We start from the raw sequence: 18,199 nt of genomic DNA, 5'->3' as shown, positions 1-18,199 counted from the left end.
AACATTCCAACATATCTGAAATACAAGAAAAAGACTTTAATACTAGCTATATGAATATGATAGAGTCCCGGAAAGAGGAAATGAACAAATCCCTTAAAGATGCCCAGAAAATACGAACAGTTGAAGGAAACAAATAAAATCTTCTAAGTCCTAAAATGAAAATTGAAACAGTAAAGAAAGCACAAATGAAAAATTTAGAAATTCACACAGGAAACTACAAAGGTAGCTTTATTAGCAAATTACAAAAGATGGAACAGAGAATGCTAGGCAATGCTAAAGACTTCCTTCAAAGTATTTATACACTTCAATAAAATAGACACGTTCCATATAATAATAATGGTATACTAGAAATGATAATTATAATCATGTTATTTTCTAATATTTACTGAATTGCCCATGGTTTGTAATGGTAAAAACAGTTCATAGAAATGCTTGAACTCACTTGATACATTAATCACTTTATGTCTGTAAAATTAAATGTAATGGACAGGGATATATATATATATATATATATATATATATATATTATATATATATATATCATTATTTCATAGGTGTATTAGTTCCTTTTCCACTGCTGTGACAAATCACCATAACCAAGTTAACTTAGAAAGAGTTTAATTGAGCTTACAGTTCCAGAAAGCTATAGTTCATGATGAGAGAAGTCATGGTAAGAATGTGACTGGAAGCACTGAGACTCATATCCCATAAGCAGAAGACAGATAGGGCAATGGAAATGGTGGGAGTCTTTAAAATGCTTAAAGCATGTCTCCAGTGATGTACCTCTTTCAACAGGTCACACATCCTAATGCTTCCCAAATCATTCACCTACTTGGGATCAAGTATACAAACATGTAAGTCTACAGATGGGACATGATCATTTGAATGACAGCAATAAGAATACTTAAAAGTTGCAAATATCTCATTAGAATTCATGAGAAAAACAATTTTGAATAAACAGAAATATATTGAAAAGAAACAAGAACTGGGACTCATTACATTTTACTTTTATGATATATTATACACATAAAGAGAACTAGAAGCTGAAAGTGTAGCTTAGAAGTAAAGCAAGTTCAGAGTATGAAAGAGAGACCTAAAATACAATGTCAGGACACAACAATAGATAAGTGAAATAGCAAGTTTTACATTGTGCAATAGATTCCATGCACATTAAAAAAAAGTATAGATGGAAAAGATACATTAAATCTGACTATTATCATCATACTATAAATACTACTATATATACTATATATCAGTAAATCAGTAAACAATCAGTAAACAATGAGGGAGACAATGTCCCAACTAGGCATCTTTACAACCAAGTGGAACTTTCAGTGTCAGGACTAGGTTAATTCTAGGTTTAGGCAATTTTTTTTTGTCTTGCTGATATTTTGTTTGTGTGTTATGGTTTCTGATTTTGTTATTGTGGGTTCTGATTGTGCATGTATTTTTTTTCCTTCTGCCTTTCCTTTGTTTTTATTTTGTATTCTCTGTGTGTTTCATTGAAAATAGGATCTTCTCTAATACAATGCATCCCAATCCCAGATTCCCATCCCCCCACTCCTTCCTCCTTCCCCTCAACACTCCCCTTCTCCCGAGGATCCACTACCCCCCAACTCCCTACAGAAAAGAGGAGGCCTCTAAGAGACAACAACCAGACAAGATTTAACAAGATACAATATGACAAGGCAAAACCCCTCACATTGAGGCTGGAAAAGGCAACCCAACTGGAGGAAGATTGAAAAAAAAATCAGACAAATGAGTGAAAGACAAAACCACTTTCCTAGTCAGGAGTTCCCAGAAAAACACTCAGTTATCACCCACAACATACACACATAGGACCTGGTGCAGACACAGGCAGGCCTTTTGGTTACCATTTCAGTGTCTATGAACCCATGTGTGTTCTGTGTAATTTATTGAGTGGTCCATGTTCTCCTGTTGTACTCTATTGCCTCTGATTGCTACAATCTTTCTGTTCCTTCTTCCATGGGATTACCTGAGCATCTAGGGCAGACCCGATGAACACCTCCAATTTAGAATCTCTCCCTGCATGTCTGGTTGTGGCTCTTTGCATCCACTCCCATCTGCTGCCAAAGAAAGCCTCTCTGATGACAACTGAAGAAGGCCAAGAACTATGAGTATAGCAGAGTATCATTAGGAATCATTTCATTGATTGGTTTTTTTTTTTTTTTTTTTTTAAGATCAGTCGTGTTTGGTTTTATACTATGGCTCTGGGCTATTCACTCACCAGTTCTGTCCATCCAAGTGATGTTGGGCATGTACCCCCTCTTACAGAGTAGGTCTCAGATATTGGTGGCCTCACCCACAAAGTTTGTACCATGATTGCCAGAGCGCATCTTTCAGACAGGACAGATTGTGGGTGGGTGGTCTTGTGGCTGGGTTGATGTCCAGGTTTCAATTTTCAAAGCCTACAGAGTACCATCTTACATCAAAGTGACTAGAAGTTACAGGTCAAGGCTCCATGAAGGCACCAGCTCTATAGCTCCATGTTCACTGCACTGTGTGCATATTGTCCTTATTAATGCCATCCCCCACCCTGTCATGCTATCAGTTTGTGGAGCACAACCCTGTGTTCACCTTAACATCAACCAAGGACATCTGGAGATCTTCATGTGACACACTCAGTTAACAACTCAATGGAAAACAACCCAGTTCAACCACAGGGACCCTTGCCTGCCTATAAGAGATTTCTAGCTAAGACTTTGTATACCCCATTACTAGGAGTCCTCAGTAGGATCATCCTCATACATTCCAAGAAGTTTCCAATCTGCTCCACAAACTGCCCAAATTCTGTCCACCTGTGGCTTCATTTTCCCGCTCTGGCCAATAGGCTTCCCAACATAATCACTCATGTTCCTATCCACACCTGCCTTAAGTCCAGGAGCAAAATCTATTCTATTTCCTCCTTCTACAGAGATCCATGTATCCCCCTAGAGTGGCTGGATATAAGACTCTGGGGGTGTGTGTGTGCGTGTGTGTGTGTGTGTGTGTGTGTGTGTGTGTGTGTGTGTGTTTGTGTTTGTGTGTGTGTTTATTTTCTAAAGAGAAAGAAGGCAAAGAGTTGTGTGGGTAGGAATGTCGAGAACATCTGGGAAGAGATTGAGGAATGAAAAAGTCAACTTATTGCCTGAAAAGATCATTACTTTCTTTTTTATTTTGTCTCAAAGAGACATTCATTCATTCATTCATTCATTTGATTGTTTGTTTTGTTGACAGTTCAGTCTCTGTGAGCCCTTATGTGCCCAGTTTAGTTCATTCTATGAGTTTTCTTGTAGTGTTCTTGATCCATCTGGGTACACCTGTCCTTCTTTCCCATCTTCCTCAGAATTAGTGGAGCTTGTCCTAATTTTTGGTTGTGGTTTCTTCCTTTGTTGCCATCAGTTGCTGGATGAAGCCTTTCTGAAGACTCTGTGTGTGTGTGTGTGTGTGTGTGTGTGTGTGTGTGTGTGTGTGTGTGTGTGTAGGGGTGAGAGTGACAATAATACAAAATATAAAAGCCACAAAGGCAGTTCAGCTGAGACACTGAAACACTGAATCTTTTAGAGAAAGAAAAGAGGTATAATGAATGAATGATATGTGCAAATGCACAATGTGGAAACTATATATTCAAACAAAAAATATAAAATATAAGTTTGGAGTTGATGGAAGGTCTTTGCTACAACAGGGAAGTGCTATTTTCATTTTTTTCTGAATACTTAAGTTCCTTGTTTCATGTATTTACACTTTGTGGTTTCCTTCCTATGTCTTGGATAGTCATTTATGTATACTAGAACCCTGTGGTTAGCTTAAAAGTACTTACTGTGCTCACACAAACAGTCCTGATTTCCCTTCTGACTTGACTTTGAAAACAGCAGAATGTCAGTTTGGAGCTCTGAGTGGGGAGAGACATGTCACCTGCCAGGTTTCCATTTAAGTTGAACAGGCTGAAACTTTTTCAAGTTTTAAAGGCATTTTGATAAGCAATACTGTAGAATTGGCTCCAGGAAGTCCACACAAGTTTCCTTTACTTTGTAAGTCAGCCAGGTTCCCACTCAAGTGGAGAAGTCACCACAAAAGAGATATCTGGTATGTTTCATTTAGTCAAAATGTTAACAAGAATCTCCTGATGGATACACTATGTTGTGTTAAAGGAAAGTTTTTAAGATTTTTACTTTGGAACAAGCAAAGAAGGATTGCTATAAGCTAAAAGAAATAACACCATCATCAAAGGCACTGTCACCTCATGTTTCATTTTTTCATATCTCTCAGGTGCATCTGTCATGTGTGTGTCTCCACTCATTCCTTATTATCCCCCTTCTAATTCATGAGGAAGTATGAAAGAATATCAGGAAAAAATTATTTTTGGTATGCCATCTTGAAGTAGGAGACCAAATATGTTAATTAAAATTTAAATTGATTGTGTTAGCAGGTACATGAATATATAATTTTGCCAGTGTTTATAAAAATCTCTTGCTTAGACCAGAAACATTTGTAGTAGGTATAGTATGTTTTAATTAAGTTCATTTAAATAAACAAGCCACATTGGATAACTACCATTATGGCCTTTCCATAATCAATTACAAAGGAAGCAATCTGCATTCAAATGAGACTGATAAGATGAAATAATTACAAAACTAGGTTCTTGAGTTCTTTGTATATTTTGGAGATCAGCCCTCTGTCAGATGTGGGGTTGGTGAATATCTTTTCCCAGTCTGTTGGCTACCATTTTGTCTTGCTTACAGAAGCTTACAGAAGCTTCTCAGTTTCAGGAGGTCCCATTTATCAATTGTTGATCTCAGTGTCTGTGCTACTGGTGTAATGTTCTGGAAGCGGTCTCCTGTACCAATTAATTCAAGGGTATTTCCCACTTTATCTTCTGATAGGTTCAGTGTGGCTGGGTTTGTGTTGAGGTCTCTGATCCATTTTGACTTAAGTTTTGTGCAGGGCGAAAGGCTTGGGTCTATCTGTAGTCTTCTACATGTGCATCCAGTTATGCCAGCACCATTTGTTGAAGATGTTCTCTTTGTTCCAGAGAATACATTTGGATTGTTTGTCAAAAATCAGATGTTCTTAGGTGTGTGGGCTAACATCAGGGTTTTCAACTCTATTCCATTGGTCTACCTGTCTATTTTTGTGCCAATACCAAGCTGTTTTCAAGACTATAGCTTTGTAATAGAGTTGAAGTCGGGGATAGTGATGCCTCCAGAAGTTCCTCTATTGTACAGGGTTGTTTTGGATATCTTGTGTCTTTTATTTCTCCTTATAAAGAACTCAAGAAGCTAGTCTCCAAAACACCAAACAATCCAATTAAAAGGTGGGGTACAGAACTAAATAGACAATTCTCAATCAAAGAATCTAAAATGGCTGAAAGACGCATAAGAAAGTGTTCAACATCCTTAGCCATCAGGGGAATGAAAATCAAAACAACTCTAAGATACCATCTTACTCCTCTTAGAATGGCTAAAATCAAAAACACCAATGACAGTTTATGCTGGAGAGGATGTGGAGAAAGGGGAACAGTTCTCCACTGTTGGTGGAAGTGCCAACTTGTACAGCCACTTTGGAAATTAGTATGGTGACTCCTCAAGAAAATTGGAATCAGTCTAACACAAGATCCAGCAATTCCACTCCTAGGCATATACCCAAAAGAAGCACATTCATACAAGGACATCTGTTCAACGATGTTCATAGCAGCACTATTTGTAATAGCCAGAAACTGGAAGCAACCTAGATGCCCCTCAACTGAAGAATGGATAGAGAAAATGTGGTACATTTACATAATGGAGTACCACTCAGTGGGAAAAAAACAATGGAATCTTGAAATTTGCAGAAAAATGGATGGAACTAGAAAAAAAGCCATTCTGAGTGAGGTAACCCAATCACAAAAAGACAAACATGATATGTACTCACTCATATGTGGATTATAGACATAGAGTAAAGGATTACCAGCCTACAATCCACACTGCCAGAGAAACTAGTAAACAAGGAGGACCCTGAAGGAGACAAACATTGTCCCCTGGAGAAGGGAAAAGGGTCATGATCTCCTAAGAGGGGGGAGAAAGCTACAAGAATGAGAAGGGAAGAAGAGGAAGGATACAGAGATTATGAGGGAGCAGAAAGTTTGAGTCAGGTGAAGATTAGAAGAAAGGATATGTGATAGGTAGGGTTTTAGTTGGGGGAGTGGTAGGGGAGGAAGGGAGGGAGAAAGGAACTGGGATTGTCATGTAAATCAATCTTGTTTCTAATTCAAATAAAAAATGATAAAAAGAAATAATTACTTAATAAAATTGATTAATAAAAGTAAATAAGTAAATGGAAACTAATTGTTTTTCTGTCATTTCAGGAAGGTCAGAAACATGGGCAGCACAAAGCTCTCTTGGCTCTTTGAAAAACAGCTTTCTGAAGGTCTTAACAGCTGTGGTAACTAACAGCATTGATAGTGCCTGGATCCCCATTAATCACAGCACTCAAGTTTCCAAGCTGTACAAAGATTGCATAGTGGGAAAAGGTAAAATTGGTGGATCAGTGTGTTTTGTTAAAGAATACAATCCAGAAATGTTTCAACTTAAGATAGACATTTGGGGTTGCTTATGAAAATAAATCATCAAACTATATTAACTTCACTATTTCTTTTTTTAGAGAAGCATAGATTTTATCAGAAAGGTTTTTTTCTTTAGATTTCATACATACATATACCTGTTTTAATAAAATTCACCTACCTTTCCTCCTCTGTGCCTCCACTTCTCATAACTTCATGGGTTCTCTCTTTCATGGGCTCCCTCTGTGTGTGTGTGTGTGTGTCTCTCTGTGTGTGTCTCTGTCTCTGTCTCTGTCTCTCTCTCTCTCTCTCTCTCTCTCTCTCTACTCTCCTCTCTCTCTCTCTCTCTCCCCCACAAAATCTATGAAGTACTGCCCGCATGTGCATACGTAACCTGTCAGGGACCACATTGATGAAGCAAGTGTATTATCCCTCATCAGAGGCACCAGTGGCTAATAGCTGTTCAGACAACTCAGGAGTGAGATGTCATGGTCCTCTACTCAATCCATATTAGTATTTTGTCCAGCTTGATCTTTTGCATTTCTTATGTATATAATCCCAGCTTCTATGAGTTTATGGAGTTTCTCTGTTATGTATACAAAATGTTGTTTCAAAGAAGTCAGTTGTGGACCACTTCTGGATCTTACAGAATTTCTGCCTTATCTCCCACTGAACCTTAGGTGAAGGGGTGTGATATAGATGCACCATTCAGGACTGAGTATTCCAACCTCTCTTATTATATGCCCATTGATAGATTTAGGCATCTGTATTCATCAGTACTTCCATAAGAACTCAGAGAGAAGCAATAATCTGTAGATATAAACATAATTATTTAGGAGAAAGTTTAATACTATGTTCATCAGTGAAATAATAAATTTGGTCCTTCTCCAAGATCTACAATGTAGTCCTAGGTTTTTGATCCAGTTAACAGTACTAGGCAAGAATTCTGTCTTCTGCAGTGGACCTTAAATTCAACTGTAAAGTTCTGGGTTACTCCTAGAACATCTATGCCACTATCACAACAGTGGCTATGTTTTGCCAGGTTTACAATTTTGGAGACTGCAGTTGATACACAAACAGCCAGATTCTGGTAGGTAAGCCTGTGGTTATATAGCACATCACTAGAGAAGCACACAGGATTGTGTACTTACTTTATGATCCAGGAAGCAATGGAAAAACGAAGCTGGTGACCAGCAATCTGCATTCAATGACATAACCCTTCCACAAGTTTCTTTCATATGTTCGACTATTCGCAGCAACATAACATCCATAAACAAGACTCTGACACATGAGTACATAAGAAAATTCAGTTGTTTGAATTCCTTTTTGAATACTTAAAAATTTTAAGATATACCAAAACTATCAATATGGATCTATTTTGTTTTCAGATTTCTTTTGTATTTTTTAATTAGTTCAAATTAGGAACAAGCTTGTTTCACATGTCAATCCCTTCTCCCTCTCCCTCCCCTACCCCTCACACATACCCCCCTATCCCTGACATACGCCCCACCCCATCCACGCTGCACTCCGAATGCAGGGTAGGGCCCTCCACAGGGCTCTCCAAAGTCAACCACATCATCCTGGCCCAGGACTAGGCCCTCCCCCATGTATCCAGGCCAAGAGTGCATCTCTTCATGTCGGATGGTCTCTCAAAATCCCTTCTTATACCATGGAAAAATATTAATCCACTACCAGAGGGCCCCTAGAGTGCAGAGGCCTCCTGATTGACATACATGTTCAGGGGTCTGGACCAGACATGTACTGGCCTCCCAGACAGCAGTCTGGAGTAATGTACTCCCCCTTGTACAGGCCAGATGATTCTGTGGGTTTCAACAGCCTTGTACTGAACCCTTTGATCTTCATTCCTCCCTCTCTGCAACTAAGTTCCAGAGGTCAGTTCATTGTACATCTATAAGTGTTTGCATCTGCTTACATCAGCCACTGGATGAGCTTCAGGATGGCATAAAAAGTAGTCATTAGTCTCATTATAGGGGAAGGGCATTTAGGTTATCCTCTCCACTATTGCCTAGATTGTCAGTTCCTGTCATCGTTGTAGATTCTGGAAATCTCCCTAGTGCCAGATCTCTCCTTGGGCCTATAATGGCTACCTCTAATGTGGTATCTCTCATCCTGCTCTCCTCTATTCTTCCCCAACTCAATAATTCTGCTCCTCCATTTCCTCCTCCCCTCTGCTCTTCTCTTCCTCTTATTCTGGCAGCTCCCTCTCCCCTACCCTCAGGCTCCCAATTAGCTGAGTAGTTCCTGCCCCTTCCAATTCCTGGAGTCCAGGCATTTTTCCCTTAGAGTCCTTCATGTTTCCTAGTTTCTTTGTTTAAGAGGATTGTAGTCTGGTAATCCTTTGTTCTATGTCTAAACTTCATATATGAGTGAGTACATACCATGTTTGTCATTTTGTGACTGGGTTACCTCACTTAGGATGGTTTCTTCTAGTTCCATCCATTTCCCTGTGGATTTCAAGATTCCATTACTTTTTTCTGCTGAGTAGTACTCCATTGTTTAAATGCAACACATTTTCTCTACCCATTCTTCAGTTGAGGGGCATCTAGGTTGCTTCCAGGTTCCAGCTATTACAAACAATGCGGCTATGAACATGGTTGAACATATGTTCTTGTTATATGGACTTTGCAGATGGTAGGATACTCTACATAAGTGACACGAAAACTTATTTGGGTATATGTCCAAGAGAGGAATTGCTGGATTTGTGTAGACTGATTCCCATTTATCTGAGCAATCGCCATACTGTTTTCCAGAGTGGTCTTACAATTTCGAACTCCCACCAGCTATGGAGGAGTGTGCCCTTTTCTCCACATCCTCTGCAGCATAGATTTTCTTTGGTGTTTTCTATTTTAGCCATTCTGACAGGTGTGAGGTGGTATCTCAGAGTCGTTTCGAGTTGCATTTGTCTGATTGCCAAGGATTTTGAGCACTTTCTTAAGTGTCTTTCAGCAAATTCAACTCCTCTGTTGAGAATTCTCTATTTAGTTCTGCACCCCACTTTTTAATTTCATTGTTTGGTGTTTTGGTGGCTAGCTTCTTGAGTTCATTGTATAGTTTGGAAATCAGTCCTCTGTCAGATGTGGAGTTGGTGAAGATGTTTTCCCATTTCTGTGGGCTGTAATTTTGTCTTACTTACTGTGTCCTTTGCCTTACAGAAGATTTTCAGTTTCAGGAGGTCCCATTTATTAACTTCAGATCTCAATGTCTGTGTTACTGGTGTAATGTTCAGGAAGCAGTCTCCTCTTCCAATTTGTTCAAGGGTATCTCCCACTCTCTCTTCTAGGAGATTCAGTCTGGCTAGATTTCTGTTGAGATCTTTGATCCAGTTGCACTTAAGTTTTGTTCATGATGACAGATATGGATCTATCTGCAATCTTCTACATGTTCCCAAATGTAGTTGTGTCTACTGTTTGTTGAAGATGCTATCATTCTTCCATTGTAAAGATTTAGCATCTTTGTCAAAAATAAGATGTTCATAGGTGTGTGGGTTAATATCAGGGTTTTCCAGTGGATTCCTTTAGTCTATCTGTCTACTTTTGTGCCAATATCAAGCTGTTTTCAAAAATTTGGCTCTATAATAGAGCATGAAGTCAGGAATAGCGATGCCTCTAGAAGATCCTTTATTGTACAGAGGTGTTTTGGCTATCCTGGGTTTTTTTGTTTTTCCATATAAAGTTGAGTTTTGATCTTTCAAGTTCTGTGAGAACTGTGTTGGGATTGTGATGGGGATTGCTTTGAATCTGTAGATTACTTTTGGAAAGATTGCCATTTTTACTAAGTTGATTCTACCTATCCAAGAGCATGGGAGATCTTTCCACTTTATGGTATCTTCTTTAATTTCTTTCTGTAAAGACTCAAAATTCTTACTGTACAGGTCTTTCACTTTTTTGGTTAGTGTTACCCCAAAATATTTTATGTTGTTGACTATTTTTGCATCAATATTCATGAGGGATATTGGTCTGTTGTTCTTTTTTTTACTTGTATCTTTGTGTGGCTTTGGTGCCAAAGTAAGTATAACCTCGTAAAAAGAGCTTTCCAATATCCCTTCTGCTTCTATTGTGTGGAACAATTTGAGGAGTACTGGTATTAGCTCTAGTTTGAGTTTCTTATAGAATTCTGCAGTGAAGCCATTTGCTGTAGGCTTTATTTTGTTGGGAATCTTTTGATGATTGCTTCTATTTCATTAGGTGTTATAGGTCTGTTTACATTGCTTGTCTGTTCTTAGTTTACTTTTGGTAAGTGATATCTATCCACAAAATTGTCCATTTCCTCTAGATTTTCAAATTTTGCATTGTATAGGTTTTCAAAGTATGACCTGATGATCCTCTGGATTTCCTCAGAGGCCATTGTTATACCCCCCTTTTGTTTTCTGATTTTGTTAATTAACATTCTCTCTCTCTCTCTCTCTCTCTCTCTCTCTCTCTCTCTCTCTCTCTCTCTCTGCCTTTTGGTTAGTTTGGATAGAGGTTTGTCTATCTTGTTGATCTTCTCCAAGAGCCTAGTTTTTCTTTCATTGATTCTTTGTAATATTTTCTTAGTTTCTACTTTATTGATTTCAGCCCTCAGTTTGATTATTTCCTGGCACCTACTCCTCCATGGTAAGTTTGCTCCTTTTTTCTCTAAAGCTTTCAGTTGTTCTGTCAGTTCTCTAGTGTGACTTTTTTCTAGTTTCTTTATGTGGGCATTTATTGTTATGAATTTTCCTCTTAGTTCTGCTTTCAGAGTGTCCCAAAAGTTTAGGGATGTTGTGTCTACATTCTCACTAAATTCTAGGAAGTCTTTTTTATTTCTTCCTCAACCCAGGAATGGTACATTTGTGTGTTATTCAATTTCCACGAGTTTGTAGGTTTTCTGCAATTTGTATTGCTGTTGAATTCTAGCTTTAAAGCATGGTGATCTGATAAGATACAGGGAGTTATTTCAATTCTTTTGTGTCTGTGGAGGTTTGTTTTGTTGCCAACTATATGGTCAATTTTAGAGAAGGTGCCATGTGCCACTGAAAAGAATGAATATTCTTTTGTGTTTGGTTGGGATGTTCTATAGATATCTGTTAAACTCAGTTGTGTCATAACTTCTGTTAGATCCTTTGTTTCTTTTTAAGTTTCTGTCTGGTGGTCCTGTCTAGTGGTGAAAGCGGGGTGTTGAAGTCTCCTACTATAAGTGTGTGTGTGGTTTTATGTGAGGTTTGAGGTTTAGTAATATTTCTTTTACAAATGTGGTGCATAGATGGTCATATTTTTGGCATAGATGTTTAGGATTGAGATATCATCTTGATGGACATTTTCTGTGATGAGTATGAAATGCCCTTCTTCATCTCTTTTGATTGATTTTAGTTTGAAGTCTAATTTTTTATATATTAGGATTGCTACACCAGCTTCTTTCCTGTATCCATTTGGTTGGAAAACCTTTTCCCAATCCTTTACTCTGAGGTAACGCATGTCTTTGAAGTTGAGATTTGTTTCTTTTATACAGCAGAAGGATGGATTCTGTCTTTGTATCCATTCTGTTAGCCTGTATCTTTTTATGGGCAGGTTAAGACCATTGACATTGAGGATACTAATTTCCATTGATTGTTGCTTATTGTTTGTTTTGGATTTAGTGGTGCTTTTGTGTCTGTAATTCACCCTCCTGTTTCTTTTTGTGTTTGGTAAAATTGGATTATCTATTGCCTATGTTTTTGTGAGTGTAGTTATCTTCATTGGGTTGGAGTTTTCCTTCCAGAACTCTCTTTAGTGCTGGATTTATGGATATGTATTGTTTAAGTCTGGTTTATTCATGGAATATCTTGTTTTCTCCATCTATAGTGATTGAAAGTTTTGCTGGGTAGAGTAGTCTGGGCTGTCATCCATGCTCCCTTAGTGATGGTAGGATATCTATCCAGGACCTTCTGGCTTTCAAAGTTTACATTGAGAAGTCAGGGGTGATTCTGATAGGTGTGCCTTTATATGACACTTGGCCTTTTTCCTTTGCTGCTCTTAATATTTTCTCTTTATCCTCTAGGTTTGTTTTTTTATTATTATTATGTGTCAATGGGACTTCTTTTTGTGTTTCAGTCTGTTTGGTGTTCTGTAAGCTTCTTGTACTTTCATAGGCATATTCTTCTGTAGGTTGGGGAAGCTTTCTTCTATGATTTTGTTGAATATGTTTTGTATACCTTTGAGCTCTATTTCTTCACCTTCTTCTATACCTATTATTCTTAGGTTCAGCCTTTTCACGGTGTATCATATTTCCTGGATATTTTGTGTTCGGGATTTGTTGGATTTGAGATTTTCTTTTTTCGATGACTGTATATCCTCTAGCAAGTCTTCAACAACTGAAATTTTCTCTTCCATCTCTTGAATTCTATTGGTTATTCTCACATCTTTAATTCCTGGTTGTTTAATCCAGCCTTTCTATTTACAGCATCCCCTCATTCTGTGTTTTCTTTATTGTGTCTATTTCAGCTTTCATGCCTTAAACTATTTCCTTCATTTGTTTTTGTTTTTTTTTTCTTGGCTTTCTTTAAGAGATTTGTTTAGTTCTTGAATATTTTGATTTGTCTTTTTCTACATTTCTTTGTAAATTTTTTCTTCTATTTTTTAAGGGATTTTCTTGTTTCCTCTTTAAAGGTCTCTATCATCTTCCTAAGATAGTTTTTGAAGTCCATCTCTTCTTCATCCTCTGTGTTGGGCTTTTTAGATCTTGCTCATGACGAGTCCCTAGATTCTGGTGGTGTCATATTGGTTTTTCTGTTGTTGAGTGTGTTCTTACTCTGTCTTCTTCCCATCACTTCTTCCAGTGAGGGCAGATGTGGTCTCTCCGTCTCTCAGGTGGCAGGCAGTGGGCTCAGCCTCTGGCAGCAGCTGAATGGCAGAGGGTGGTGGGTAGACAAGGTGGGTGTGTTTGGACTCAGGGTGGGCCTTCTGGATCTGGGCAGGTCCACTCCTGCCAGGGGCCCTCAGGCAGAATTGAGCAGGGGTTGATGGGGGAGTTTGAGGGAGGCAGAGCAGCACCCACACCCACCTGAAGCTCGGAAGCCCGCCCCAGGACAGAGGGCGGTGTGTGGATGGGGTGAGGTGTGTCCAGACTCTCAACATGCATCTTAAAGTAACCAAGATGCAAATGGTCAAGGAAGTGTTTTTATCTTGTATAGTTTCAACTATACATTAATGGATGATTTTTCCATCATTTCTATTGTTATTGCTGTAGACCCTCATTTTAATTATGCTAAAATCACCTAGAGCATTGTGTTCATATCTGTTACACACAGTTTTCCTTTCTAATAAAATAAGATCAATGTTCATCATTGGAATTATCTCCAGGGTTGCTTATCTATAGGTGCATATACATTTTAGCTCTTATAAATGCATAAAAATTTTAATGAATCCATGGAAATTAAGTGTCTCAGGTTTTCATTGATTAAGAAAGTCTTTCAGCTTCTACTGAACATCAGATATTTAGTTTAAATTATGTACATCAGGTAGAACTTTAATTGCACTTCCTTGGGTCACTACAAATTCTTTTACTCTCATGATTTCTAAGAGGTCAATTGTATTTCTTAAATTCATACTTCCCAAAAATGTTTTTGCTTGACTTTCAGTTAATTTTGTATTTTGATTCTAACTATACAATAAAGAGGTATATTTCATTCTTTTTGTTTTGTTTGTGTTTGGCTCTTGGTTAGTAGTCTGTGAGTATCACTTCTTATCATTTTCCATCTTCCTGTCCTTATAATAATGAAGTTATTTATTTCTTTAGGTATTTTCTCTATTCTGCTCTCTTATTCTGATAGTTTAACTACTCATATACTGGCACGTTTTCTTTTCCTTCCAATTCTTACGAGTCTTGTTGAATTTTTAAATCAAGTTGTATTTTATAATTTATGTTTATCTCAAAATTACTCTTATTTCTTTGTTTCACCATACTTATAGTTGATTAGTTCTTATGATTCATGTCAATTAACAGAATAATCTTTTCCTACCATGTCATAGTCCCTGTACTTTTCATTGGGTTGGTCATCTCAAGTGAGATTTAGAGACTGAAATAAGCAATAAACAATCATTTTCTCCATAGGTGTATGAACCTTCTTAAGTTTTTGCAGAATAGGAAGTTGGAGCCATTTAAGCCAAATCATGGCTTCCATGGTGACCAGGAAATACTTTTCTGGACAAGTTCTTAATTTTAGTTTCCACACACTTCCAAACTCTTAAATATTCTTACTCAATATTTATTAATTGATTTGAGACAAGTTGGAGTTGCTTAAGAGTGTGTGGCATATACATATCCATACCTGTAATGACATATATTCTTTATTTTCTCCAAGAGATAAAATATCTTACTGAATTGCATTGTCTGTGTCATGATTTATCTCTATTTTGAAATTTGTATCCAGGTTTAAAATTGAGATAAGTAAATTTCCTAGATCTGTTGCAAGTCTATTTCCCTGTGGCCACTCTTTCCTTCTGCAAGCAAACTAAGGGACAACTTCTTGCATTTTATTACATTGTGTGTACTCATGTGTGCTTGTTATTGTAGTATGTCCCTGATACATGCAGGAATGCCTTATAGGCTGGGCAGCTTCTGTTACAACTGGCTGTCAAGATGCTGTTGCTTCTTTTCTGTGTCACAATTAGCTTCCATTTAATTGTTAATTTTGTAGCAAATTATTGTCAGTATCCAGCTGTGATTCTTCAATTAAGTGGTTCCACACTGTCCTCCCTGTAAATGACTCTTTTTATATTTTCAGCCAGCTGGTTGAACTACATCCTCCATTCCCAGAAAATGCATAACAATTTGTATGTTAAAGTGTAGAAAAGTCTAAATTAACCAAAATGCATTATCACCCCATAAAAGAGGTGTCTAATAGACTCATTTAGCACAGGCTATGATCTTTAACTTTGGAGGTATCATTTCTCATTTAAATGTTTAGCAAAAATGAAAAGAGTTTGATTTGCCCACCTGGAGAGACAAAGAGTTTTGAATATAGAATAATATAAAACATACACATCAGTAAATAGAAGCATTTACTCAAACTCTTGACCATTCTGACACTGAGTCTGAAAATATTCCCACTTTAACACAAAATCACACACACACACACACACACACACACACACACACACACACACACACACGAATTAATATGAACCATTTTTATACCCATTTAGCATTTTCCATGGGGATTCCAATTCCCATGGCACCATTACAGTTATATTTTTATATTCACTAGCTCAATTTAAAGTATTTTGTTCCTCTAAACCTTTATTGCTGCCAAAATATCAAATGTGTGTATTTCCATCTTTCTGCATTTTAACTTGAAACCAAATTTCCAACAATTTTTATGTAAAGGAAGGTTTCTGGTTTATAAACTAGATCCTGAATTTCAATTTTCTGATTTCTTGAGTAAGAAATTAAAAACCAAAAACAGAAATATCAAGAAGCTCAGTCTGCTTCAGCACCTTGGCTGTGTTGATCATGGAGGACTGAGCTGCACTGATCATGATGTCCTAAGCAAGAATACCTGTGGATGGTTTTTCTCAGGCTGCTTCTCTGTGTGCAAAAATGAAATGCAAACCCTCTAACCTAGGCTGAGTTAATGAAGTGTTTGATGACCTGTCTGGTTGCTTGTCATCTCAGTCTCATGATGGATAATGTCACTAAAATAGTATAAGCTTCTTGGTTTTGTTTTGTTTTGTTTTTTAAAGAAGCATACATACAGAAAAGCAAGCTAGATAACTCAAAATTTTCTGAATAAAATCGTTTTGTTCAAAAGATCACCGTGCTTGTTTCAAACAAAACTCACCATCATCTAGTTGACAAATTGAAAGGGTAAAGTTTTTTAAGAGGTAAATTTCATTCCCTAATAGTACAGTAGCATCATTACTGAAATTATAGGATCTCTTTTTGGTTGTTAGACTATACAAGGGAAACCTGGGAAATTCAGGAGCTCAAGGTGGGAGAGAAGGAATAAGTCTTGCTATTTAGACTGGTCTGGTCTATAGGTTAGGTCAGACACAGTGAATCTGCAGCCCCGTTGCAGTCCCGGATCTTTACAGAAAGAGTAAGGAAGGCAACATTATCAAAAAAAAAAAAAAAAAAAGAAAAAAAAAAGAAAAAAGCCTATCTGGGTTCTTCCCAGCATCTGAAAGAGAAAGAGACAGAAAACAGGAAAAGCAAATGCTGCCCCTTTCTAATGCAGGCTTCCAGAAGCGACGTAGACCTAGATGAGCCTCTGCCTGGCTTCCAGGGACTGGACTGTGAAATGGAAATTCTAGGAAATAAAATCACAGTCTCATTAAGTGAAAATTTATTCTGTTTATTTTTTTTAATCAGTTGGATACAGCTTCTGGGTTAGAAGTAGAGGCATGTGTCCAGTTCTTTTGGCTCTAGGACTTCTGCTGCAGACCCATGCAGGCCCTGAGCATGCTACTTCAGTCTCTGTGGATTCATATGTGTGTTGTTCCTGGTGACTTAGAAGGCCTGTTTTCTCATTGTCCTCCATTCCCTCTGGTTCTTAAACTCTTTCTGCCTCCTTCCTTGAGCCACGAGGGGAGGGGCTTATAGAGGGCTAAGTTTTGCAATGTCTCTCACTTCCTGCATAATGTCGTCTGGCTGTGGGATTTTGTGTTTGCTCCCATGTGCTACAGGAGGAAGCTTCTCAAATAATAGCTGAGCAGTATTCTGTCTATTTCTTTGGGATAGTTTAAGGTGAGCATGACTCCTGGAAGTGCCTTTGGCCAGGAGACTGACCTTGCCATACTGGAATGTTAGGTCTCCATCACAAGTCTCACCCCACCCTATCAGAAGGAGTCATCTCTTACTAAGTTATTATTGCTTCTCAGTTTACTTCTAAGTGTTTCTCAGCCAATAGCCCTTATCTCATTTTACTGAATATACTGAGATAAAATGAAAATGCGTCTTATAGTGAACGCTGATAATAATACATTACAAGAGTAATAGATTCAGTAATCAAAGTAGAGCATACAATAAGTTAAATTAAGTTAAATGCATCTTTTTCTAACATTCTCAGATGAGAGAGTAACTACTTTCTTAAGAACTTAATATTTCCCATTAAGCATATTGGGTGGCAGTAGGAATTTAAAAATTATGAAAATTTTGAAAAATTATTTAATGATAAATCTTTATTAAGTTTTAGCTTATTATGACTTTTATAATTAAATAATTTTAACTATATCAAAAACTTCATATTTAAACAATATATTGAAAAACAAATTACTGAAATAATGAGTAAAATTTAATATTATAAATAGCAATTATTAATTTCTATCATTACAAGTACTACTGAAAAAACCTTATATATAAAGTCATATAAAACATATAACAATCAGCCAATTATTTATCAATATGGACATGGTTTTGGTAATGACAAAGTTGGACTCACTGAAAGGATCTAGCATCACATATTTGAGGTTTAAAGATTAGTGTTAAAATACCATTTTAACATCTAGCATCCATTGGGCTAGAGAGTCAGCTCAGCACATAAGAGCACTCTTCTAGAGGACAGAGATCCAGTTCCCAGCACCCACATGGCACCTTGTAATTGTCTGTAACTCCAGTTCCTTGGGACCCAGAACCCATGGCAAAACATTAATGTACATGAAATCTAAAAGAAGAAATAGAAAGAAAATACTAACATTCATATAA

The sequence above is a fragment of the Cricetulus griseus genome (assembly GCF_003668045.3).
Source record: "Cricetulus griseus strain 17A/GY chromosome 1 unlocalized genomic scaffold, alternate assembly CriGri-PICRH-1.0 chr1_0, whole genome shotgun sequence".
Classification (NCBI taxonomy): Eukaryota; Metazoa; Chordata; class Mammalia; order Rodentia; family Cricetidae; genus Cricetulus; species Cricetulus griseus.
Note: the sequence above shows the minus strand (reverse complement) of the source record.